This window comes from Opisthocomus hoazin, chromosome 6 (assembly GCF_030867145.1).
Source record: "Opisthocomus hoazin isolate bOpiHoa1 chromosome 6, bOpiHoa1.hap1, whole genome shotgun sequence".
Taxonomy (NCBI): Eukaryota; Metazoa; Chordata; class Aves; order Opisthocomiformes; family Opisthocomidae; genus Opisthocomus; species Opisthocomus hoazin.
Genome location: NC_134419.1, coordinates 60423635 through 60449646, shown reverse-complemented (window position 1 = coordinate 60449646; position 26012 = coordinate 60423635).

Below are 26012 nucleotides of genomic sequence, written 5' to 3'. Positions count from 1 at the left end.
GGGCAGAAGTCTCTGGCCATGTATTATATTTTTCTGTCTTTGGCATCCCCTGCGATTCTGGGTACCTGTGTCTCTGATGTACCTCACTTTACACTGAGGTCCAGTTCCTGAACCTGGTGTTGGGCCTCCTGTGTTCGCTGAAAAGTAGGAGCAGGCTCAGTGCTGTGTTAGAGTGACAGTGAGCCAGAGCTTGGGTGTGCTCTCGCTGCTGTCCCAGCCTGAAAGCTCACCCTCTTAGGTGGCCGTGTGCCCTGGACCACCTTCCTCCTGCCCCTTTGCACCCATGCGGAAGCACAGAGGACCAGAGCTGGCAGCTTGATGCAGACCTCTTCAGTCAGAAGAAGAGACGTAGGTAGCAAAGTGACCATCTAACCTAGCAGAGGGTATGCACCAGTGAGAGCTCACAGTTCATACACCCAGCCCCACCACACTACACACAGCCCCCAGCACATCTGCTCGCCTGACAGAGGGTCAGATCCCCTGCTGCCATGGGACACTGCGCAGGAGACGAAGAGGCAGCTGTCTGGCAGTCTTCTCCTGAACTGCCCCCTGACCTATTTTTCCAGTCTGAGCTTCTTCTCTTTCAGGAAGGAACAACATGGGAGTCACTCAAACAGATTCCCAGCAGGCCCAGAGCTGGCCCCACACCGCGTGCACCCTGGTAAACGCTGATTTACACATATAGCAGCAACAGGAAGACTGGAGAAATCCTTCCCCTCCTAGTTGCATACCACTCATCCGTGAAAATTCCTCCCTACACATCTCTTGTCCCCTGACCCTCTTTCCTCTAGGTCTCCATCTCCTGGTGCTGGAGGCAGATCTTAGCACTGACAGAAACTGGCATTTCCCATCCTAGGTAGAGGAAAAGATCAACCATTTTAAGAAAAGTTGTGACTGCTTCTAAATCTTACACTGCCTTTCTCTGTGCAGGAGTGCAGGGCTTGGGATTTGTTTGGCAATCAGCCTTCCCATTCATGGGAAAGAGCCCCTGCCCTCATGTATGCTCACCACATGGGCCATTGTATTTACATAGCTGGGTCCACACATTTATATTTAGTATGTTTGAGAGGCCACCAGAGACTTAATAAGCTAAAAAAGAGGATGGAAAAAGATGCACGAAGGTTAGGGAGGGGGGATATGAGTGAAAACTGAGGAGGATGGAGATAACTCCCGGGCTTGCTTGGCTGTGTGGCTGTGAATGCTGGTGTCTCCTGCTGTGGGCAAAGGAGTCAGAAGTTGAGGTCACCTTTGAATGTGAACTTGGGACAGATTCAGGCTTTTGTTTAAGCATTCTCTTAGAGGAATCCACACTTGAATATGACTCGGCTTTGCCCTGCCCAGCAATTGCAAAAACAACTCAGTTTCATTCACCCAGTCTTATGACTATAAGCTGTCTATATATATGTCTATATAGAGACAGTCTTCTACTAATTATTTTTGGTTATCATGTAAATCTGACCAGAGTCAGGCCTGAGGTTTCTAGATGCAGTCCTTTAAGCCAGTCCTCTCCTTAAGTGAGGCCCCAGGAGATTTGACATTGTTCCCTCAATGCAAGCCCCCCTAGAAGGAGAAACCACGCAATGACAGATGGGAGCTGATTACACATTCCTCTTCCTCCCACACCCCTTGTGTCTGGTGTGCATTTGTCTTCTTTTGTTTACTAGAAACACACTATGGGGCTGCTTTTGAGTTGGGAATAGTTCTTAAAAATGAAACATTAGACAGGACCATTACTCAATTGTTGTGGGCATGGTGCAGCTGCTGGGTTGCCCTTGCCACTTGCCAGCACCATGGTGCCCATTGAGGGCAGCAAGGGAAAGATCTGGTCTGCTCATGGGCAACAGGATTGAGTTTGAGGAATGGCTTCAGATCTGGTTTGGGTGCCAAATAGGAAGTATCTTTTCTCAGATTTGCCTTTGTCTTCTTCACAGGAAATATTTGTGTAAAGTTGGTCAAAACAAACATTGAAAATAGCATTATTATTCAGAAAATGTCAGTTAAGATCAGGTGGGATGTGGACAGACTTCAGCAGAGGATTTTCTGTGAATGTGGTCCTGCTGGGCGTGTGCTAGAGATCATGGTGTATTTTGGAGTCAAAATTGCAGCAAAAAATAGAATAAAATCTCCAAAGATGCAAGAAATTTTCTTAGTTCTTTCTCCAACTCTACCTCACGACTTTCTAATTATATACAGCCTTTTGCCCCCCCATAAAAACAGATGACTTTCAGCCTGTGGATTGTTAACAAGCTCTATGCTTTGACTGGCTCCTCTCTGCTGCGGACTATTTGGGGGATGTCATGAACCAACTAGCATCGCCTTGTTTCTAGATGGCAACTGTATAGAAAGGAGAAGCATTCTTATTAATTTAAAGCACAAAGTTATAACTCGCTTTGAGGTACAAACCCTTTGACAAATGGTTCCCTTTAACATGAAAGCAACGTTTCAGGCACATCGTTATGCAAACGGCCCATGTGGCTGAGCAGAATGTATTTGTGTCTGATCATGAACTTTATTTTGTGCACCACTGCAGCTTACCTAAGCACAGCTTGCCATCATGCCCTCCAGAAACATTTTCAGGATGTTGCTACAGGATTACCCCAACAATTAAACTGTAATCTGGGCCTACAAATAGATATTGTCACCCATCTACTGGCTGGCACTCACATTTGTTTCCTTCCCCATCCTTTTTCCTGCTTCCCAAGCTGCACCAGGGGAAATTGTAGTTGAGGTTTTAGAAGCCAAGATCTGCTTCACCTGGGAGAGTCAGGAGCAGGTCACATCTCAGGTGAAGGGTGGGCTGGGCTGGTTGTGGTGGCCTATGGGAGCACAGCTGGATACTTCAATAACAAAGAGAGCCGGTGGGTAGGTCTTGCTGGTAGATGTTTATTCCTGTGGAGAAGGCAGTCATGAGCTGGGCACAGCCACCATGATTTGGGAAGTGTACTTTGATGTGTTGGGGGATGAACCCTGCTTCTCTGATGCTGCTGTCACTTGATGTCTAAGTTTGGAGGTATGGGTGTGTGCCCAGAGCAGCTGTGCTGCCTTCTCAGTTGCCTCTTCATTGGTTTTGGAGGTTCTAACCAAACTCACCACCTCAGGGTTTGTGGTTTTTTTTTAAACTCCTTGCCAGAATAGCACCTCACAAGTAGGACCTGTCTGGCAGCAGGAGCTGGAGGCACCTGGCTGAAAGGCTGGCTCTGAAGGTGAGTGTCTTGCCCAGAGAAGCACACTACCCTGTGGGTCAGGGCTGTGCTGCTGAGTGCATGGTCGAGCAGGCAGGAGCTTGTGCTGTGCCTGGCTCTGCTGGAAACTGGGGGGCTTGGTAGCCGACAGGCTGCAATGAGCAAGGCATCCTGGTGGGGTGTGGGGCCAGGTCATACCCTCATCCAGCACACAGCCTGCTGCAGCTCTAGTGACATTTCTCCTGAAAGGACTGCTGCAGCTGGTCTGTGTCCACAAATAGCTTTGGTCCCACCTGAAAGACTTTTTTTCCTGCCATAAATGTATTTGGCAGAAATGCTGTGCTTAGTGCAACTCATTCCTTCCTTTAGTAACTACAGCAGGGTAAATGAAATTTTCACAAGGCTGAAGTACGTAACTCCCCTTGGGCCCCAGGGTCTGTTTGCCTGGCCATCCTGCAGCAATGAGGGTTTGCTGGTGGTGTTGGGGTCCTTCGGGGACATGGTGCTGCTCACCCAAGCTGGTGGTGTAAATAGTGCTAAATTCCTGCTCAGCAATCCCATTCTCAGTAGGTTTTGTGTAGCTGGTGATTGAGGCAATTTGAGTGTAGTTAGTGGGAACAGCAAGGGCAGCGTGGTGCCATGGCTGGGATCGCTCCCTACACAAACAAACAGGGGCTTGCAGACCACCCGTTAGCCAGCAGCCTGTTTCCATTAGCTGAGTGCCAGCAACCCCCTCCCCTTGAGGAGGTAAATTGCCCTTGTGCACTCTGATGAGAAGAGCTTTAATTATGAAGAGAATGTAAAAGTACTTTTTTCCCCGAAAACTTGTTGAAGGTGCAAGACTCCCTGGCCTGTTTTGTGCTTTGCTGGCAAAAAAGGAGGTAAATGTGCAGAGCTTTGAGGTTCAGGCAGGCTCTCCACCTGGCTGGCATGAGCAGCAGTGTTTCCAGGGAGCTGATTCCTGGGTGCCCAGGTTGTGATACTGCAGTGCTTTGGTGAGAAAAGGTGCTGAAACCCTCCCTCTCTGCAGGCGTGCCTGCTGTGATCCCCCAGCACCTCACAGTTGCTCTGCTCTCCTGGGAATGGGGTTTTCCCTTCCACACTGGGGTCTCCTGAGCCCTGAAAGGAGCTGGAGCTTAGCCTGCCTCTCAGGGATGTCAGCAGATACAAATTTCACTTACACTGATTCAGTGGCTTAACACCTTTGTGGGATAGCTGTGGCAGCATTTTCAGTTAACATGTATGATATTTCCTATGACGGGGACTGCAGGACTGTGGATCTCTTGTAGCCTATGGTAAAATTTGTTTAAACTTTGGCACAAAATTAAAAGGAAATTTTAACCTTTTTCAAAAAGTCAGGTAGAAAAGGGGGATCTTAGGAGCAGGTGAAATTATCTTTTAATGAATCCAAGATCTCTTCATCTGATATTTCTACTTCTAATTGAAAGTAATCTTGCTTTAGATTCATGTCTTCTTGTAAAACTCTCAGTTTTAAGAATCTAAGATTTTCTTCGAAGGGAACACTGTATTATTCATCTCTAGCCAGAAGCCACCAAATTTTACTCTCTAGATCATGTGAAGTGAACTGAGAAAAGATGATACCCTTTAAGCAATCTAGTCTGTGTGGGTGGGAGGGATTCTAGGGGATTAACTTCCCCTTGGCATGAGGAGAGACAGAAGTGGAGGCAAGATTTCGCTTTGGTGCTCTGTGACCTTGATAAATCAGGTACCACAAATCACTGCTGGTTTCAGATCAGGAATTAAAGAATTCACATCACTTAACAGGCGGGAGGTGGATGTGCCCTTTCTTCTGAGAAGATCCTCCTGTTATTTGCCTCCTAACTTCGCAGCTCCTGTAATAGCCAATAGTAGCTAGATTCATAATTCATAATTAAAACTACAATGTTCAGGCTCCACTGTTGGTTTGACCTCTTTGCCTCTCGCTGAGCATTCATTTCAAGGGATGCTTGCCCTCTTCTCAGGGAGGGCCCTGTAACTCATCCCGTCAAGTTAACAGAAGGTCATGTAATAGTCGTAAAAATATTATGGATCCCTCCCACATTCTTCACCCATGGTAAAATACTGCAACAGGGAACAATCAGAGCTTTCTAGCTGGGCATCCAATACATCTGGAGAGGTATTACGCAGAACTGAAACTCCACAGCTGTTGGGGTAGAGGGTGAGTGCAGATGGATGGCTCAGGAAAGGGGGTCCTTTATTCCCTGTTACTGCTTGGAAGCAAACACATACTTCAGGAATGTCTATGAAGTATAAATATTTTGTTTTGTAAAATATTGTTTGCTGTTTATTCATCAGCTGTATTGTGTAGTGATCTTCTAAGTTCAGTGAAGTTGAATTAGGTTTGCAGAAATGCTGTTCTGCTCAGTTGCTTTCTCAGTACTGGTTGTACCTGTTAGGAAGTTTATTCCGTATGTGATCCATCCCATAGCAATATCTCTCCTAAAGCCCTGTGCTGCTCCTTACTGAAGTCTCACTGCTGTCAGACAAGTAGCTTTTATCTTTGTCCCTTGGATTCCAGGAGCAGTGTGTAATTCAGCCTTTCTGTACAGAGGAACTGCAATGTCTCCTACAGCTTGTCCTTCTACGCAGCTCCAGCTCACTGGGTCCTCTCCCTCTGTCTGCTCTCTCTCGGGCTCTGCTTGCAGCTGATGACTGAGTCCTGCTGGCATTGCCAGCCCAGCAAGCAGCCAGGTCACATTGTCTCCCTGCACTGCCTGAGCTTGTCTCCTTGGCTCATTCCTTACCCTTTCCTAAGACCCCATGGAAGACCTGAGGAATTGTGCCTCTTTGTACACATTTACTATCTGATATGTCCTGCATCTGAGGTGCCATCTGCTTATGTCCTCAGACTGGGCTATTTGGGATGAGTTGTGCTGTGTGGAGTAGGGTGATACTGGTTGCTGCTGCTTAGGCCAACACAGGGTCACAAAGTTTTCATGTCATTTGGAATTCCTGGGGAAAAGACTTGTCTGACTTGCATGTGTAATCTTTCCTTCTTCACACTCTGAAATTTTCTCCTCTTTAACATTTTACGGAACCCTTTGGTTCTTTTGTGCCTTTCTTGAAATATACAGAGATACTGTTTGTGCCTTTCTTGAAGGACTCTGCTGCCATCCCAGCTCTTCTGTGCACTGAGTTGGGCCTCCACCATGTATCGATTCCACAGCCCTGCCAAGTCCTGTGTCTCATACCTCAAAATTTAGCAAAACTTTTATCTATGAATTGCATTACATTTTGTTAAAAATGTCACACGAACCATGAAAGGAAGGATGCTGTTACCATGTGACTGAAGGTGTTTCCCATTCCCCCAGGCCTGGCAGATCATTGCTGCTCTTGCTGTTGTCCATGGTGTCGTTCCAGAATAGTTATGCTGACCTCCACAAGCTTCAATACAGTTTAAATGAACCTGTTTCTATTGAAATCAATAGCAAATTGTTGCTATATTGGTATTGAAGAATACAAAATAGTCTCAAAGCATATTAGGCTTTACAGTGTATGAAAGCCCTGGAAGGCATTATTTACTGTTCTACTTATCAGTTACATATAAATTTTATTGAAGTCAGCCAAGTTAAAACATATGTGGGATGAAGTGAGTTGCCCAAGATCACACAAGGATAAATAGTAGTTGCCTTTCTACAGACTGAATTTCACTTCTCTACGTTCTGAACCCTTTGCACAACTATGGTCCCATCTTCTCCTTGCTGTTGAGTGTGCATGCTGTGCTGTATGCTCAAGTGTGCAGCAAAACAAACCTTGTCTAGCTACTAGGCCCACCTGTGTGACGGTCAAGAAAATCAGCCAGTAGCCAATATAGCCTTGATGATACGATCAGCCTGCAATGGTACTAGTTTTCAAGCTGAAGGTTGATCTTCGTAGGCTTGTATTAAGTATGTTTCTACCAATAAAATGTGCTCATGGCTGTATTCTCATATGATTTCTCTACGGATGGCAAGTAGCTGGAAGTTTAAGAGCACCAGAAGTTTCTACAAACAGAATTAATTTTAAGAAACTGATGTGTGCTCTTGTCATTGACTCTACTGCAAAGTTCATGTGAGCAGGGTACCAAGCCATGTGGCTGAGGAAGGTCTTTCTGATGCTGGAGGTCAGAATCATTTAAAACACTATCTTGAAGTGAATTAATGTGTTGACAATGTGCAGCAGGGATAAGGTCACACAGTGTCCCTAGATTTTTCTCAGGGGCTTATTTTGCTGCTCACAACAGTTTTCAGCCTGAAATGATGTGTATGGAGGAGGGTAGGATGAGAGATGACTCCAGCTCCTCCCCAGTGAGCCTTTTAGCTAAATTTCGGGTTCTGGGGTGAAGGTGTCAGCCATGCTGTCTGGGAGGGAAGGAGTCTGATTTCCTACATCTTCAAGCTGGTGGGTACCCTGTGTTGCAGCTTTGGGGTGCATTGGTGAATGAGGGCCTTCAGCTTCGTGGGGACTCTGAGCCCAGACTGGCATCTCTGAGCTGTCGGTGCTCACTGCCTCACAAGGATGTCTTGGGGCCAGCTCCTGTCACGGTGTCCCTTTCTGGAGGGAGCAGAGGGGGCACCTGCAGATCAGCTGCTGTGTAATTGCCTTTGAGGATGTCTGCCAGCAAGACTCTGCCTGATGCAGAGCAAGGCTGGTCTCTGCGGGCATCCTGGTCAGCCTCAGACTTGGAAACCTCCTGGAGATGAGGCTGGGGCCCCTCTGTAACCCTTGCTCAAGAGAAGGTTGGGCACAAGGAGAAAGATGACCTCAAGGAAGTAGCTTCCACAGGCAAACTCTTGCAGAGACAAAAAGCCAAAACCTCTGGATCAGAGCCAGACACTGATGAAGGAAAAAACTAATTTCGCCTTCTTGTGGGGCTTGTAGTATAGGAAGTGTGGCTCTCTGGGACAGATATAAATTTAGACATGTTAAGCTAATGCCATACTTGTCCGAGAACTCCACAAATCTAGGATCTCCCTATTAAGCAGTCAGTAAGATGATTGTAATGGGAGCTGTTATGTTCGAGATGGTGTTCGCTTTTTCCACTGCCTCCCCACCAGTCTGTTCCCAGCATGTTAGGTGAGGGCCAGTGGCATTGCAAAATAACTGGCATGAGTTATTGCACTCGATTCCTTCAGCTTTCCACGCAACGTGCTGATCAGTCTGTAACCTCCTTGCTGTTTCTTCTCTTCTTCCTGGACAGGGCTCTAAGATAGAGGCCTTCAAGCCCTGCTTCAGGTATGGGAAACTGCTCTGAACAGCAGTCTTTGTATCTGTCCATACTCTTTTCTAGTGGTGCTGCACCTCATCTTCAGCTGAGACCTGCCTCAATTTGAGTGGACCCGAGAGCTGCAGGACCCGGGGCTCTTGCTATCCTAGTGATTTTGCTTGTGAGCAGCTGGCTTGTTGGTGAAGCCAGAGTCTTCTGAGTTGGCAGATCTGGGCTTACTTTCTAATCCTGCCTTTGTGAGCAGGCAGGGTGGCTCTGGAATGGTCGGTGCAGGTCTATGCTTCAGTTTCCACAAAGGGATATAAGAACTATTGCTTCAAACTGCTGTGAGGTGATTCAGTGTAATCACAGGACAAAAGATGATGGAGTGCATCAGACTAAGTGCCAAAGAACTGTTCTATCATCACTCATCAACTGTGATCTCCACAACTGTTGTTATAGTGCAATACACACAGTCACTTGGCCAGGGCTTGTTGGTGTTAGGAATCTGCTGGATGTACCACTGAGCAAAAATTATTTGAAGAATCCACACTGCTAACTCAGGCTTTATTTGGCTATCTCAAAAAGTGGTCTGTCTCTTTATGGAGTGGTGCATTGCCTGAGATGTGCCAAGAAGATCTAAGAGTAAGTAGATAAGTTTTCCTTGCATGCAGAAAACGTGTGGGTAAGAACCCCAGAAGACTGGCTGCAGGGAGAGCATTAGTTAGATATGCAAAGTATTCTGGTTCTATTTCCAGCTGTCTTTTGTTGTGTTAATTGTCTGTTATCCAAGTGGGGTTTTTTCTCACCACGTTTTTGAGGAGTGGCAGAGCCAAACACTGCAAAACACTGTTGTTTCTAGGTGAAGGAGCAGCTGTGTGTGTTAGATGGGTTTGCTAGATTTTCTGTCCCAGGGAAAGGGGAATTGGAGTGCTCAGCTGTTCCTAAACCGTTGCTGGTAAAAAAGGCAAACTAACAGGCACAGCAGGGATCTTGCAGCAGACGGTTTTGGAGCTGAGATGTTTTCCCCAGCAGAGCTCAGCACCTATGTGCTCACAGCCCGCAGGCAATGGGCTCTGTGGCAGAGGCTGTGCTCAAAACCAGCCCGAGGGAGCCGCCTCCCTGCTTGGACACAGCCTGCTGAGGAGGGAGTGGCTGGGTGGGCAGCCAGCCCCCCAGCAGCCGGGGGGCAGAGGCTGGAATCTAAGGGCGAAGAAGAGCCGAGTTTAGTCAGGACAGACAGGGTGCACATTACTGAGGAGGTTAGGCTTACAGTTCATGAAATTACGGAACAGAAATCAAGACATAGAATCATAGAATGCTTTGGGCTGGAAGGGACCTTTAGAGGTCATCTAGCCCAACCCCCCTGCAGTGAGCAGGGACATCTTCAATTAGATCAGGTTGCTCAGAGACCCGTCCAGCGTGGCCTTGAATGTTTCCAGGGATGGGGCCTCCACTACCTCTCTGGGAAACCAGTTCCAGTGTTTCATCACCCTTACAGTAGAAAATATCTTCCTTATATCTAGTCTAAATCTACCCTCCCTCAGTTTAAAGCCATTACTCCTTGTTTAATTACAACAGGCCTTGCTAAAAAGATTTTCCCCATCTTTCCTACGTGTTTTTTTTCTGTAAAGTCTGTGCAGGTTAAACAAGAACCCATCCCATCTTTGTCCCTTTTGCAGCACTGTCCTGTTCCTGCAATGAACGGTGAAACATCAGACTGATGCTGCTGATGGCAGAAGATGGAAAAAAAGCTGTATGATGTCCAGTTGTGAAGGCTCACTTCATGTACTGCTGAAAAATTGCCAGTCTGCCTTCATAGTCTTGTATCCCCTGGGGACCAGTAATGCCAGTTTATGCAGTTGCTTGAGTCCCCATTAGCTGCTTCATACCTGAGCCCTTAGTACAATTGCTCAGTCGTGCTTAGCTGCAGGAGAGCAGAAGTGGGTGAGGTGAAGTTACCCAGACTTCTGTTCTGGGAATCCCCCAGCGATGCAGGCAGCTTTTTCTGCTTAAATGAAGCTCTTGGTAGCAGACTGATTATGTCAAACACTCAGTGCCCTGGCAGCACTTCTGAAAGCCAAACGCAGAGTGAATGACAAAGTGTTTTTCCGTTCCTTGGAAAGTACATGCTCCCAAACCGCTTTCCTCTCTGCCGTCCGCCCATTCACTGCACGTGGAGGATTTGTTTATGTTAGGCTGTGTAAAAAAATCTATGTGTTATCTCTGAGCTGGGCAGATTAATCCAGAGGAAGATTTACTTGAGTGTAAATCAAAGGCTTTGTTTTCTTGGATAGTTCTTCAGTGTCTTGAGTCTAAATCCATCATGTTACCCCTGCAACACTCCGATATTCCAAAAGAATTTGGGAATTTTGCTATCCGCCACAGCTTGTAACCAGACTGGAAACACTAGGTGTATTGCTGTCTTTTTTCTGCTCTTGGGGCTTCTGCTTTGCTATCTTTTATCTAATTTATTTTTATGTTATGATTAATACTGAAGAGCTCTGAAGCCCAGCTGAGGGATGTACAAATAAAAGCTACAACCCAAATCCATGACATGCACTCCCTGTTCTGTGTAAACAGATTCTGAGCTGATCCTGTGTAACTGCTTGTAGCTGATGTGCCCAGGGCTGTACTTAGCTAACCTCTCTGCCTAGGAGCAGGTATATATTCCCATGGTTGCTATACTTTTCTAGTTTTCCTAAGTGTTTCAGGTGGGAGTTAGTACTGTTCGGTTTTAAAGTACTGTTAGGTTTTAAACTGCATGATATATATTAATCATCCTGTATTCCTTGCTGCAGGTGTTAGATTATTTCCTGCATTGTATTCTCAGGTTGCTGGTGTCCCACAGGTACCAGCCTACCTGGTGTGCTATGCTGCCATGTCTGCACCAAGTTCTTCAGGAAGTTGTTGGGAGCGACAAACTCTCCCATTCAACAGAATTGTTACGTTTGAAAGGGGAACGGAGGTGAGCTGCTGCATGTTCTGACACCTTGTGGGTACCTCTGTACATGGAAGGCTTTAGAAGTGGGTGACCCACTCATTCCCAACTTCTGCTTTTGAAATATGAATGTACGGAGAATATGTCTCTGAGTATACTGACAGCTGGAGATGGGCAGTGCAAGAAATGTTGGTGGAGCTCTAGAGACTTAGCAGAATCACACTGTGAGTCTGGGTTATTTAGAAGGTTGGGCAGGATGAGTTCTGGGTATTGACAGATAGTTTATGGTTTGTGTATAGCAGCTTGGCTTCCTGGACTGATTCACACACACAAAATCACACACACAGAGAATGGCAAGGGTTGGAAGGGACCTGTGTGGGTCATCTAGTCCAACCCCGTTGCCGAAGCAGGGTCACCTACAGCAGGCTGCACAGGACCTTGTCCAGGCGGGTCTTGAATAAGGAGACTCCACCACCTCCCTGGGCAGCCTGTTCCAGTGCTACGTCACCCTCAGAGGGAAGAAATTCTTCCTCATGTTCAGACGGAACTTCCTGTGCTTCAGTTTGTGCCTGTTGCCCCTTGTCCTGTCACTGGGCACCACTGAAAAGAGCTTGGCCCCATCCTCCTGACACCCACCCTTCTGATATTTATAAGCATTTATAAGGTCCCCTCTCAGCCTTCTCTTCTTCAGGCTGAACAAGCCCAGCTCCCTCAGCCTCTCCTCATAGGAGAGATGCTCCAGTCCCCTCACCATCCTCGTAGCCCTCCGCTGGACTCTCTCCAGTAGCTTCTCATCTTTCTTGAACTGGGGAGCCCAGAACTGGACACAGTACTCCAGATGGGGCCTCACTAGAGCAGTGTAGAGGGGACAGAGAACCTCCCTCGACCTGCTGGCCACACCCCTCCTAATGCACCTCAGGATACCGTTAGTTTTCTTGGCAGCCAGGGCACACTACTGGCTCGTGGTTAACCTGTCGTCCACCAGGACACCCAGGTCCGTCTCCGCAGAGCTGCTCTCCAGCAGGTCCGCCCCAAGTCTGTACTGGTGCATGGAGTTGTTCCTCCCCAGGTGCAGGACCCTGCACTTGCCCTTGTTGAACCTCATCAGGTTCCTCTCTGCCCAACTTTCCAGCCTGTCCAGGTCATGCTGAATGGCAGCACAGCCTTCTGGTGTATCTACCACTCCTCCCAGTTCTGTGTCATCAGCAAACTTGCTGAGGGTACATTCTAACTCTTCATCCAGGTCGTTGATGAAGAAGTTAAACAAGACTGGGCCCAGTACTGACCCCTGGGGCACACCACTCGTTACCAGCCTCCAACTAGACTCAGCACCACTGATGACAACCCTCTGAGCTCTGCCATTCAGCCAATTCTGAAACCACCTCACTAACCACTCATCCAGTCCACACTTCCTGAGCTTCCCTAGAAGGATCTTATGGGACACAGTGTCAAAAGCCTTGCTGAAGTCTAGGTAGACAACATCCACGGCTCTCCCCTCATCTACCCAGCCAGTCATGCCATTGTAGAAAGCTATTAGATTGGTCAAGCATGACTTCCCCTTGGTGAATCCATGCTGACTACTCCTGATAACCTTCTTTTCCTCCACTTGCTTGTTGATGACCTCCAGGATAAGCTGCTCCATTACCTTTCCAGGGATGGAGGTGAGGGTGACCGGCCTGTAGTTCCGTGGGTCCTCCTTCTTGCCCTTTTTGAAGACTGGAGTGACAGTGGCCTTTCTCCAGTCCTCGGGCACTTCTCCTGTCCTCCAGGACCTCTCAGAGATGATGGAGAGTGGCTCAGCAATGACATCCACCAGCTCCCTCAGCACTCGTGGGTGCATTCCATCGGGGCCCATGGATTTGCGGGTCTTCAGATTGCTTAAGCGATCCCTCACATAGTCCTCCTCGACCAAGGGAAAGTCATACTCTCTGTGGGCTTCTTCTTTTACATCCGGGGCCTGGGATTCCTGAGGGCTGGCCTTGGCGCTGAAGGCTGAAGCAAAGAAGGCATTCAGTAACTCTGCCTTCTCTGCATCCTCCGTCACCAGGACACTCACCTCGTTCAGCAGCGGCTCCACATTGTCCCTAGCCTTCCTTTTGCTACTGATGTAGTTGAAGAAGCCCTTCTTGTTGTTTCTGACATCCCTTGCCAGCTTCATTTCCAGGTGGGCCTTGGCCTTCCTTGTCGCATCCCTGCATGCTCTGGCAACATTCCTGTATTCTTCCCAAATGGCCTGCCCCTCTTTTCACATTCCATGGACCTTTCTCTTCCACCTGAGCTCCTCCAGAAGCTCCTTGTTCAACCGTGCAGGTCTCCTGCCTCCTTTTCTAGATTTCTTTCTCAGGGGGATGCACCGCTCCTGAGCATGGAGGAAGTGATGTTTAAACAGTGACCAGCACTCTTGGACTCCACTGCCTTTGAGAGACCTGGCCCATGGGATTCTTCCCAGTAGCTCCTTGAAGAGGCCAAAGTTAGCTCTCCTGAGGTCCAAGGTTTTGATCCTACTTACCGCCCTGCTTCCTCCACGCAGGATCCTGAGCTCCACAATTTCATGGTCACTGCAGCCGAGTCTACCTCCAACCTTCACATCCTGAACCAGTCCCTCCTTGTATGTTAATACAAGGCCCAGCAAAGCACCTTTCCTTGTTGGTTCCTCCACCACTTGCATCAGAAAGTTATCATCAATTCTCTGCAGGAACCTCCTGGATTGCACCTGCCTAGCTCTATGGTCGTCCCAGCTGATGTCAGGGTGGTTGAAGTCCCCCATGAGAACCAGGGCCTGTGACTGTGAGGCTGCTTGCAGCTGCCTGTAGAAGGCCTCATCAACCTCCTCCTCCTGGTCAGGTGGCCTGTAGTACACACCCACAATAATGTCACCTGTATGAGCCTGTCCCTTAATTTTAACTATAAGCTCTCAACTCCTGCTTCATCTGCCCCCAGGCAAAGCTCAATGCATTCCAGTTGCTCCTTCACACACAGAGCAACTCCACCACCTCTCCTTGTTGGCCTGTCTTTCCTAAAGAGTCTGTAGCCATCCATGACAGCGTTCCAGTCATGCGAGTTGTCCCACCACGTTTCTGTGATGACGACCAAGTCGTAGCCGTCCTGCTGTATAATGGCTTCCATCTCCTCCTGTTTATTGCCCATGCTACGTGCATTGGTATAGACACACTTGAGCTGGGCTGTCAATCTCTCCCCTGACCCTGGCACGCCAAGCCTGGGCTCATCCCTAGTGAGCACGGCGATGTCCCCTTCCCCCTTCGAACCTCGTTTAAAGGCCTCTCAATGAGCCCTGCCAGCTCGTGGCCAAGAATCCTTTTTCCCCTTTGAGATAGCTGCGATCCACCTGTTGCCAGCAGGCCCTGTGCTGTGTACAGCTTACCGTGGTCAAAGAAGCCAAAATTTGACCAATGGCACCAGTCCCTGAGCCACCTGTTAACCATGTGAGTTTTCCTGCCCCTTTTAGTGCTGTTCCCTGCCACTGATGGGATGGAGGAAAACACCACCTGAGCCCCTGATCGCTCAACTAGTCGCCCCAGTGCCCTGAAGTCCCTTTTGATGGCCTTGGGACTTCTCTCTGCGATCTTATCACTGCCAACCTGCATTACCAAGAGGGGGTAATAATCAGAAGGCTGCACCAGACCAGAGATTTTCTTAGCAACATCCCTAACCCGGGGCCCAGGGAGGCAGCCGACTTCCCTGTGGGATGGGTCTGGTCGGCATATCGGGCCCTCTGTTCCCCTCAGAAAGGAATTGCCTATGACAATGACCCTCCTTTTTTTCTTGTGTCCACAGTGATCTGGAGGCATTTCTGTTGAGAAATTGAGTCCTAGCTCCTCTGTTGCATCTGCAGGGCAAGCTGGAGACTTTGCTTTTTCCAGCAGCTGTGAGCACTTTTTGGTTGATCACATACATGCAAGTCAAATGGCTAAAAAAGATACAGCCAAACAGCTGTCTGTTGCTGATGCAGCCCTTCAGTCCGAGTGAAAAGGAAAGTGAAGTGGCCCTGAGGCTGAGCTCCACATCTGGCTGTCAAGCTGCAGGGAAGCCAAATGCAAGGGGCTGGCCTGGAGGAGATGTGAATTCAGACTCACAGCCAAAGGCACTGGGATCACAGGGAAGGTTGGAAAACCAGGTGCAGGAGCAAGAGCAGCGTTTTCATTGTGGGATTCCAGAAAAAGGGCAGAGAGCTTAAGAGATAAAAAGTTAATTAAACTAGAGCTCTGGGTGTTGTTTGGTATGTGTCTTGTAGTGTTAGGAAACCAGCATCTTTAACGAAGCCTCTTCCTTTGAGATATAAATGCCGAGTTCAAACAGCAGTCAGGACAAGGGGAAGTTTTGTTTCCCATGTCACATCAAACTGGAAACAGCAAGATAATCCAAACCAATTGGCTTCTTGTGCAGAAGGCTGAGAGTTGCCAGCCAATACTTCTCTGGGCTGTTTCTTTAATTTCTTTAACTTGCTGGTATGTAAAGTTGCTGTCTGCATTTTTGCTCTTGGCCCCTAAGAATCAGCTTCTCTTTCTTTTGGCTTGGGGAGCACTAAAGCAGCACTCAAGTGACGAGTCTTTTTGTACAGCAGCTTTGAAACAAGGTGTCTTTCTCCATGTTTTGTGCAGCTGTGGGCAGTCATACATGCTCCCAAATTTTTTCATTCTTTATTCTGTCCATGTTTCTGGCTCAGGCACTGTAATTGAGAGCTGGACAGAGTATTGTTCCTGCATTGCTGCTGGAGATTTTTGTCTTGGTGCTGGCACAGTTACAGTTCTGTGTTGGCATGAGACTCCAGAAATCAGCACTTGCCTTTGCCTCACAAAATACACTGTTGGTATATTTCCAGTGCTAATAAAAGGTGTTTCCCACAAAAGTGAACTCATGAGCAGTTTGTAAGGCTCCCTTGTCTCCTATGATGAGATTGCCCATGGATTTAATGTCTTCTAAAACCTTTATTAGCAAAATGATCGATCGGCTGCTGCATTTGTCATATCAATTGCACATGAGTCTACTTGGGAGACAGACTGTTAGAGTATTCAAAACCATTAGGCAGCTGTCCCAGCGATTTCCTTTTTCCTTGGTACACGTTTGTCTTGGTGAAGTAGATGGCAATTCAGAGAACTAGTGTGATCAAGATCAAACCAGTTCATTTCTGCTCAGATTAAAACTTCTTTGGCAACTTTCTGGAAAGTCTGGATAAATGAGAAACCTAAAATCTGCTATGGAGGCACTGTCTGTTTTGCCAGAGGTTTCTTGGAAGCAAATTAGCTTTGGACAAGAGGCAGCTCATTCAGTTTTTGGTCAGTGTTCTTGAGCAGGTGGAAAATGTTGCCCATGCCAGAAGGAGCAGATTAGTTTGATTCTACCCATAATATGCTACAAGGTCCACTGGGGACATGGGCAGTTTGTCTGACCATATGCCTGCCCATTGCAATTTGTCAGATATTGTCTCTTAGGTAATAACATGCCAATACTCTTATTTCATTTTTCAGGGTTTGTTCCCTTTCTGTGATATCTAGGGGTGATTAGTTCAGAACCTTTCATTCTGCTTTTTCTGTTATCTTCCAGATCTGTTTCAGCTCTGCCCAGCTCTCAGTGGTGTAGTTCTTTGTGCCCAGGGTTTTTTCACCTGGCCCAAGGGAATCTTTTTTTTTTTTTTCAGTGGACATTAGATGAACACTAATTATTTCTGTGAGGTCTGCCTTATTTGGAAAGGCCCTGCTGTTCCAGTCCAAAGTAAAATTAATTGCTCTCATGACTGACTCAGTCTTTCCTTCCACAGGCTGCATTCTCTATTTCTGGGGTAAGCCACACAGAGGTGCTACTCCCCTAGATGCCCTCTTACATGGTTATAAAGCTCAAAAGCTATTTGGAATTAAAATTGGATGACGTGTCATGGTTGGCTGACATGAGCACCTGTCTGACCTTGTAGCCGACCCAGTTTTAATCACAGATTCCTATTTATAGTTGGACATAAAAACATAAATCAAACATAATAGGATAGATAGTATTCCAGCTGATGACAGAGGCATTTTCAAAGGGGTCTGGGATGAAGACCTTGTTGGTGTCTCCAGTCCTTGTGATTAGCAGCATTCATGGACATGTGTGGACATTTGCAGACCATGTGTGAGAAGCCAGACTGAGGATTTCATTAAATCTGTAATCTGTTGTCATTTGCCTCCATATCTATGATGAGGCAAAAGCAATCGCAAAAGATTTGCAGGTATTCTGAATTCTTAGATCTTACCCTGGAAGTAAATTCTTCTATCTGAAGAAAAAAATTCTTGTTGTCTAATATTTCCTTGAATTCTGGTAAAGATGGAGTGCTTTGTAAATGGCCTGATAAATGACTGCAGTTCTGGGGCTGACTCACCTACAGTCCCAGTCCTAGCCACCATCTGAATTTACCTGATCTTCGCTTTCCTTCTGGTTTTTCAGCTGGTCTCCTATTCAGCCTCTGGCTTTGTGTACTTCTTCATGTCACTTTGGTACAGCTTTTGGACAGTTAAGCAATGTCCAACATCTCTGAGCATATTGAGTTTTCTAGAGAATTTTGGAGCTCAAACAACTTATGCTGCTTTGACATTCCCTTTTGAATGCTACGCTAACTACTCGTCGTCGTACTTAGTGCTTCGTCAAATTCCTTTCCAGACGTTTTCTCAGACTTTGTCCCCTAGGAGGTGCTCTGAGATAATTTCCCACTGTCTATGAGAAACTGGCAAGTCTGTTTTCTGTGTTTGCTCATTAAATCTTTGTTTAAACTACATCAGGACGGTGTGCTCGTTTCTTTTTTGCTATAATGTAAAACCTGACAGCTGAGAAACTCTCACTAAGAAGGAGAATCTCTTCAGTTAGTTATTTTGTAATCAAAGCTTGGGAAGGAGAAAAAAAAGAAAAAAACTTTCTGGAAAGTGTGAAAGTTGCAGCCTGAACCTGCTAAAACAAAGGAGTGTATAATGCATTGTTTAAACTGTAAATCCAGGCAAATGTTCTTTCAGAATTTGCGCTGGGATTGATGCTTGGCTGAAGACAGAGATATTTTTGGCCCCAGCTAGGATTTTGCTTCATTTTGTAGCCAAATACAAAACCACTATGCAGCTGCACTGCTAGATACAGCACTGACCTTTTCACCTTATTGGACCACAGTTTGACTCTTAATTGAAATTGCACTATAATTACACCTTATGTCCCAATGGACACTTGTCTATCTCATAAAACAAACACAACATATTGGAACAATCTGTTCTCAAGTGATATGGAGCAGAGTCAGAGGAACAACTGCCTCTCATCTCTGCTGGTGGTGGCTCCTCCAGGACAACATGGCTAGAGCTGCTATTGAAGGAGGCGTACACCTGGGTTTTAGAGGTCAGTAAGATTGTGGCTGGTTTCAAGGGAGTTGGCTCCCCCCTTTAGATGACTATCCAAAATATTTCCATAAAGTAGAAGCAGAACCCCAAGGTCATTGAGGGGAAAAAAAAATCCTTGAGATCTCACAGCAGCAGGAATTTGTGTCTGTGGAAATTTTGTGCTCCTTCAAGTGTGCTGTGACATTATCACAGGTCTGTAGAGCAGTGCTGCATGGGTTGTGCCTGTACACCCTGACACTGGCTTCAGGTCTGGCATTTTTGTTCTGGACGTGTTTCAACCCTGTAACAGAAAAAACATCAGATCCCATCAGTTCCACTGCCCTCTCCTTTGCAAAGGCATTCTGAAGGACAGAAGAAGGCTGTTACATGTATGGCTAAGTTCCTGATCTGGACAATTAGAATACCAGGAGCGTGAGGACATCAACGTGCTTAGTTGAATATATTTACTTTTGTTTCCTGTAGTTCTGATGCTTTCCTGACTGAAAGAAAAGGCAATCTACACCAAAAGGCTCAGAGAACTTTGTGCCGAGGACTATAGTGATATTTATACAGAGGCTGACTTGCATTTGCACTCTGTACCTGAATGCTCTGCCTGGGAAGAGGGATGCAGAAGGGTTTTGAAACATTGGCTGCAGACCCTGTCAGCAGGGAGTGAAACGGGCCTGACTGATTTTGATGGTCAGTTGAGTAGGATACCATTTTCCACCACTTAAAAAGACTAAGAGGAGTAAAAATTAGTTTCTATGTGCAGCTGAAATGATACCTGCGAAACAATGATACAGAAAACAAATGCTGTAGCAGCAAACCAGTTCTGCAGTATCATGTTGAAATAATGGTTATGTGGCATGTGATGCAGGTGAAAACTAAGGGCAATTATTCTTTCCTGAACTCTATCCAAACTACTTTTGATGGTCATCAGTAACGAGAAATTTGTTACTTTCCTGGACGCCTCCTTTGTTTAGGAGCCATTTCTTCCTATCAGTCTCTGTTCACTTTCTTTTGATCAGATTCCTGCAGTCGTACCTGCTCTGGCCCTTCTTTCTCTCACAGATTCCTTCTCCTTGCTTTATACATGCCTGTGAGAGCTGCACAAAGTCTGTACCTCTAGGAAAATTACCTGTCCCAGGAGGAATTTCCCGGTGTTGAAGATGGGTTATCCATCATAATAAAAATGCCTCATGGAGACAAAGTGAAGTGTGGAGTCTCAGGGACTTGCCTGAAAAGTTGGATAATTTGTTACACATGAGGTTGGTTAATCACTGTCATCAATGTGAGTGTACAAAAGGAGGGTCATTTAGTGACGAGGGGATGTCCAGTGTTGCAGGGTAGTTGGAAAGATCAGTGTTGCTAAATGGCTAATGCTAGTTAAATCCTACGAACGCAGTGTAAAGTTTTTGTGCAAATCATGTCCCAAATACTGTTGCATCAGTACAGGCTTGGGGTGGACCTGCTGGAGAGCAGCTCTGCGGAGAGGGACCTGAGTGTCCTGGTGGACGACAGGTTAACCATGAGCCAGCAGTGTGCCCTGGCTGCCAAGAAGGACAATGGCATTCTGGGGCGCATTAGGAGGAGTGTGGCCAGTAGGTCAAGGCAGGTTCTCCTTCCCCTCTACACTGCCCTAGTGAGGCCTCATCTGGAGTACTCTGTCCAGTTCTGGGCTCCTCACTTCAAGAAAGATGAGGAGCTACTGGAGAGTCCAGCGGAGGGCTACGAGGATGGTGAGGGGACTGGAGCATCTCTCCTACGAGGAGAGGCTGAGGGAGCTGGGCTTGTTCAGCCTGGAGAAGGTTGTGAGGGGACCTATTATATACTTACAAATATCTGAAGGGTGGGTGTCAGGAGGATGGGGCCAAGCTCTTTTCAGTAGTGCCCAGTGACAGGACAAGGGGCAACGGGCACAAACTGAAGCACAGGAAGTTCCGTCTGAACATGAGGAAGAATTTCTTCCCTCTGAGGGTGATGGAGCACTGGAACAGGCTGCCCAGGGAGGTTGTGGAGTCTCCCTCTTTGGAGATATTCAAGATCCACCTGGACAGGGTCCTCTACAGCCTGCTGTAGGTGACCCTGCTTCAGCAGGGGGGTTGGACTAGATGACCCACAGAGGTCCCTTCCAACCCCTACCATTCTGTGATTCTGTGATTCTGTGAAAACATGTGCATGCATTCAAGATGGCATAGGACTGACAGACATAGGTAGATGTCTGCCATTGGTGTTAATTTGGGGTGAGTGCGAAGGAGTTATGATGACCCCACTTCAAGTAGGTGTCTTAAACCAGGCAGAAGAACATGGGGCCTTGATTTCTCAGCTTGATTACTTTTGGCCTTTAGCTCTGTGCCTTGCTGGTTGATCTGTAAATTTGGGGTAATGCTGTCCTGCCCTCACAAAAGGTTATTAAATTTAATGTTTGTGGGGTACTGAGCAAGATAAATTAAGGGAGATGAAAGTAACATTATCATTGTACAGACAGCAGGGCTTAGGAGCCACTGCTGGGCAATGGAGGTAGATGAAAATAGTGAGAAGGTATTAAATGAGTCCTGTCCTTCCTGTGTGCTGATGTCTGTGGAGAATAGTCCGTGACCTGTATTTTAACACTGGCTGCAGTGGAAGCTTTTCTCTGCTGTCATAATGGTGGCTTTGGCTTTTCTTGTTCATTATAGGTCAAGTGGGAATGAGTGTATAAATTCTGTGTGATGAAACATATGTGGAGGATGCTGGGGAGATGGGAGACACAGCTGATGCCCTCTGCGTGCTGACTGCTCCTTCATCTTTCATCTTCAGGTGGGCTGCAACAAGTCAAGCTAGCTGGGTGAACACAGGGACAAAGTGATCAAGAGTAAATTACCTCCTAAGAAATGACAAGCCCGGAATGATGGATGTTATTTCTCTCCAGTGAACTTGTGGAGCCTGGCAGCAAACTGCTGTTTTGTCTGTTGATGTAAACTGTTCCTCTGATAAACTATTTGCACCTACTTGGTAATCAGCTTCCTCCAGCTCACTTCATGCCATCTGGAAATGGCCAAAGCCTGGCTGTTAACAACTGGCTTCTCAGCTCAGCAGGAAGACTTTGGGCTCCTCATTTGCTAATCAGAGAATCAGGCAGTCACTGCTGCTGCTGTCTGGGCTTGTGGTGTGAAATACAGCATGCTTACAGCTGAGGGCAAGACTACTGTGTGGGGCACTCCAGATCCCAGCAGCACCCTACCCACCATACTGTGTGTGAAGTGGTCTGCCTACGCTCATCGAGGGAAACAAGCAGGGGTTTGTTCCTCCCTCTTCCCTCCTGGGGACCATTTATGTTTGGGAACATCCGAGGAGCTTAGGCAATGCAGCACTCTCACAGCTGGCTGGTACTGAACCCCCCTGCATGCAGTTTGAAAGGTCCAGGTAAAGCTTTCGCATCTACAGGATTAACTTTTCTGGATTTTTATTCTCTATAGAGAAGAGAAGGGAGTTCAGAGTTTTCAGTATTTAAGAAAAACCTGTAGCAAACAACTACAGTGTCACTTGCTAACTTACACACCGCTTTGCCCAGGAGTTCCCTGTGAGGGCAAATGAATGAAAAATATGAACTTTCTAAGATAAGATATTTGTAAGCTCTCATTTCCCAAAGAAAGCAGGGATGACTTTGGGAAAAGTGAGTGATTCGAATGCCTTGTCATATTAGCCACAAACTTCTGCTATGAAAGAAATTGGCAGAACACCACACAGGATAAACTTCAGGGAGAAATCATCCACTTGGTGGGAGAGGTCTCAAAACAGGACTTCTGGTGGGAGAAGGAGTTTAAATTGTAACAGGACGGCGACTGCACTTCCAGTGCAACCACTTCATAACACGATGGACAGGAAGGAATAATTCCCTCTGCCTTGTTCACTGCGCTGGGCAAAGGCGCCAAAGGCTGACCAATGTTTAGGGCAACAGCCGCACAGAAATCCCACTGTGGAGCCAGGCTTTTTTTTTTCTTTGTCAGAAGTGTTGCAAATGTTTCACAGACAGACTTACTCAATTCATCTCTTGTTCAATTGAAAGAAACTTAGTTGCAAAGGTAGTGTCTATTGTAGAGTATAAATTCATAAGGAAGATGAGGAATAAAGTCCCTCTTCTCCTGGCTAATATGCACATTTTCAAAGAGGAAAGAACATTGTTGATCCTGCACCTCTGCTAATATAAGCCAGCCACCTGGAGCTCAGTTTTCTCTTCAGAATCATTATTTTCAAAAGAAAACAAAAAATGCCACAGTTGTTTCCTTCTCTTTAATTCTGCTTCTGAATTTTGAGAAAATTTGTCTGGAAGAAACGGTCTAGCTTTTTTATTCACCAAAATGGCTGGAAACATGGAACACAACTTGATTCCCTGTAATGTGACCAGCACTTGGGCTGGGGTCAGTGCCCATGACCGTATCCGCAGCAGCACCATGGTCCCAGTTTGCACTGATGCAAACCCAGCTCATCTTTCCCCTCTGCAGTGTCCATGCTGCTGCTGCCTGGGGGGAGGCAGCAGAAGTGGAGGTCAGGTAGGAGCTGCTCAGATGCTCTAATACATTTTCTTTCAGTAGTGGGGCTAAAAACAAAATCCAAGAATCCCGTTTCCTTTTCTTAACACTTACTCTGGATGAAAAGTCCTGCGTGCTGAAGAGGTAGAATGAAAATCACAAGACTTGGCAAAGCCAAAGTAATTTGTTCTCATATTTGGCCTATGCTTCAGGTTTTTGAAGAATAGCTTTTATCAATCTTCCCAAGAGAGTACTTCTAAACAAATAAATATTTTTCTACTGTTTACAATCGGAAAGGGCAGCCAGAAAGTTTGAAACCAGTGAAAAATAAGTTGGTCAGTTCGTGTCCTTGCCAGTGGGGAAGCAGAAGAAAATAAGCAGCTTCTGGATGGAGATATCTTGTATTTGAAAGCTGTTGTCAAGTCCAGGCTCTCAAGGACTATTAACACCCGTGTTGAGGACTCCTGGCTTGCATCTTTGATTTATGTTTCAACTTGTTCACATGATCTAAGTGTTGATAAATGGCCAATTTCACAAACAAAGCCTTTTATTCATAGCTATGCAGGGTTCGTATTGCATTTTTGTGTGTAGATAATTACTTAGTGTATCTTGACATTACCGTTTTTCATGTTTGCTAATAGTTGCCATTGTTTGCCAACAATTAGTGTCTTTCTGGGGTCTTTACTGCAGGCTGTTGCTTTCTCTCTAATCACCACTGATTTAACAAAGCACTTGTACTCTAATTTTGAGCATGGGACACCAGCTATTGACTCCAGAGTCCTGCCTTAAAATGTGGTCTTGAGTAGGTCTGGGTGGTTAACTGGATCATGGCCTAATCAGGAAGTGATCTCCAACATAAGCAGTCCTGAAGAATTAGTATATCATTTGAAGGTCAAAAAAAGTATGAATCAATCCAGTTAGTTCTTTGGGGCTACAGATCAGCAATACTGGTGCCTGTAGCTGTCTGAGATAAGACGCTCAGCCCTGCGTACAAGCATTTGCTGGTCAGGCAGTCCATCACAGGTATGGACGTGACAACTTCTCTCTAGACTTGGAGTGTCCCAAAAAGTTTCATGAGGACAGCAGGGAGGCATTAATCTCTGTGAACGGAGTCAGTCTGGTAAAACCAGATCAGGTTCCTAGTTAGCTATTCTGTTCACTGTTTGACTCTGTGGCATTCAACATGTGCAACCACAATTTGTGATTCAAACGGGCATTTGCATTGTTATAAGAGCACCACCTACCTTCAAAGTGGCTTATAAACATTACTAGCTCACAAGATCTTTGAGGTGGAAGCTTGTTTTTACAGACTGATTTTTTTTTCTTTTTGCGTGCTTTAGGACAGGGGAGATCTCTTTTAGCCTTGTTGCAATGGAGACAATGCCATTTTGCATTATTTGCAATTGATTTTTGTTTTCTACTTGTTTTATTTGGATAAAACTTACCAAGACAATGTGGGAAATTCAGAGGTCGCGTCACTGCTAAGTCATGGGTGGGTTCACATTTTAAAGTGCATTTTAAGATATGCACTTAATATCTCTCTTATTGTGTGAAGTAAAATACCTTTTCACATCAGTCAAAAAATAGGATGGTACATCTTTAAATCTTGTTTTTGGGGGTGCTGTGTAGCTCTCATTCTCCCCTTCTGGTGCCCAAAGGTGGTCTGCCATAGTGATAACCTCAGCAAAGGAGGGTGTAGACGAACCATGATGTGCTCAAGCAACAGACAGAGACATTCTCCCAGCAGGCATGACTTTTGGTCGGTGAGCAAGAACTGGCCATGAACTCCTGGGTTGCTTATTGACACGTTATCAGTTCAGGACCGCATTAATGGGCAATGGATGAGAGGGTACTTACAGCACTGAAGTAGGGCAGGTCTCTCTCCCTGCCACTTTCCCTGCAGAACACAGCTGCAGGGCCAGTGCTCTGTACAGTGGAAGAGGTAGCTGATAAGCTAGGACAGGCTTCCTGGTGCTCAGGGGCTCTGCAAAGCAAACTGTGCTGTCCCCAGCCAGAGCTTCCATCAGCCAATGCACAGGCAAAGAGAATCCTGTGTGACCATGGTGCCAAAAGCAGATGGTAAATCCTTCCGAGCAGAGGGGAAATCTGGTTTAGAATTAAACACAGAAAGACCTTCCTACCTTACTATATGTACTTCATACTTTACCAGAGAGCAACCCATTTACTTTAAAAACAATAGGCATCTGTTCAAAGAACTCCCATTCCCCAGTCTGTTGAATTTTCATCCCTGCAGTCAGTGTAGTCTTCCTTCCTGCCTATGGGAAAGGAAGACAGTGAGAAGGGGAGACTGCTGGAATCTCTCCTCTTTTCTGATTGCTTCTTGCAAATGCAGCGTTGGGCCTTGTCAGTGGAGAGGAAGATAGTTCTAGGAGTACAGCAACCCATCAGAAAATCCTGTCAGAAATTTTCCACCAAAACTCATCAAGTTTCCCCACCAGCCTGTAGGAGGGTCTGGCAGATAGGTAACGAAGACGATTCCTAGCTCAAAGGCCATAATACTGGCAAATGGGAATTTTGAAGCTAATCAGAGCATCTTGGTTTATGACCCAACCATGGGCTTTAAATGATGCAAAAATCATAAAAACCTCCCTTTCTTGCTGGCACTGATTCCTCAACAGCTTTAGAAATGTCTACTCCACATGTTTATCTACTGTATCTTGGATAACACTTTTGTCTTATCACCTTGCCTTACATGGTGTGCAAGCAGGAGAGATGTATCCTCAGGAAAGAACCATTATTTTTGTCCTTCTAAGGACATGGGAGACATTGAAGTGCACCTTTATGTCTTGTGACTGAGGACTCAAGAAAGTC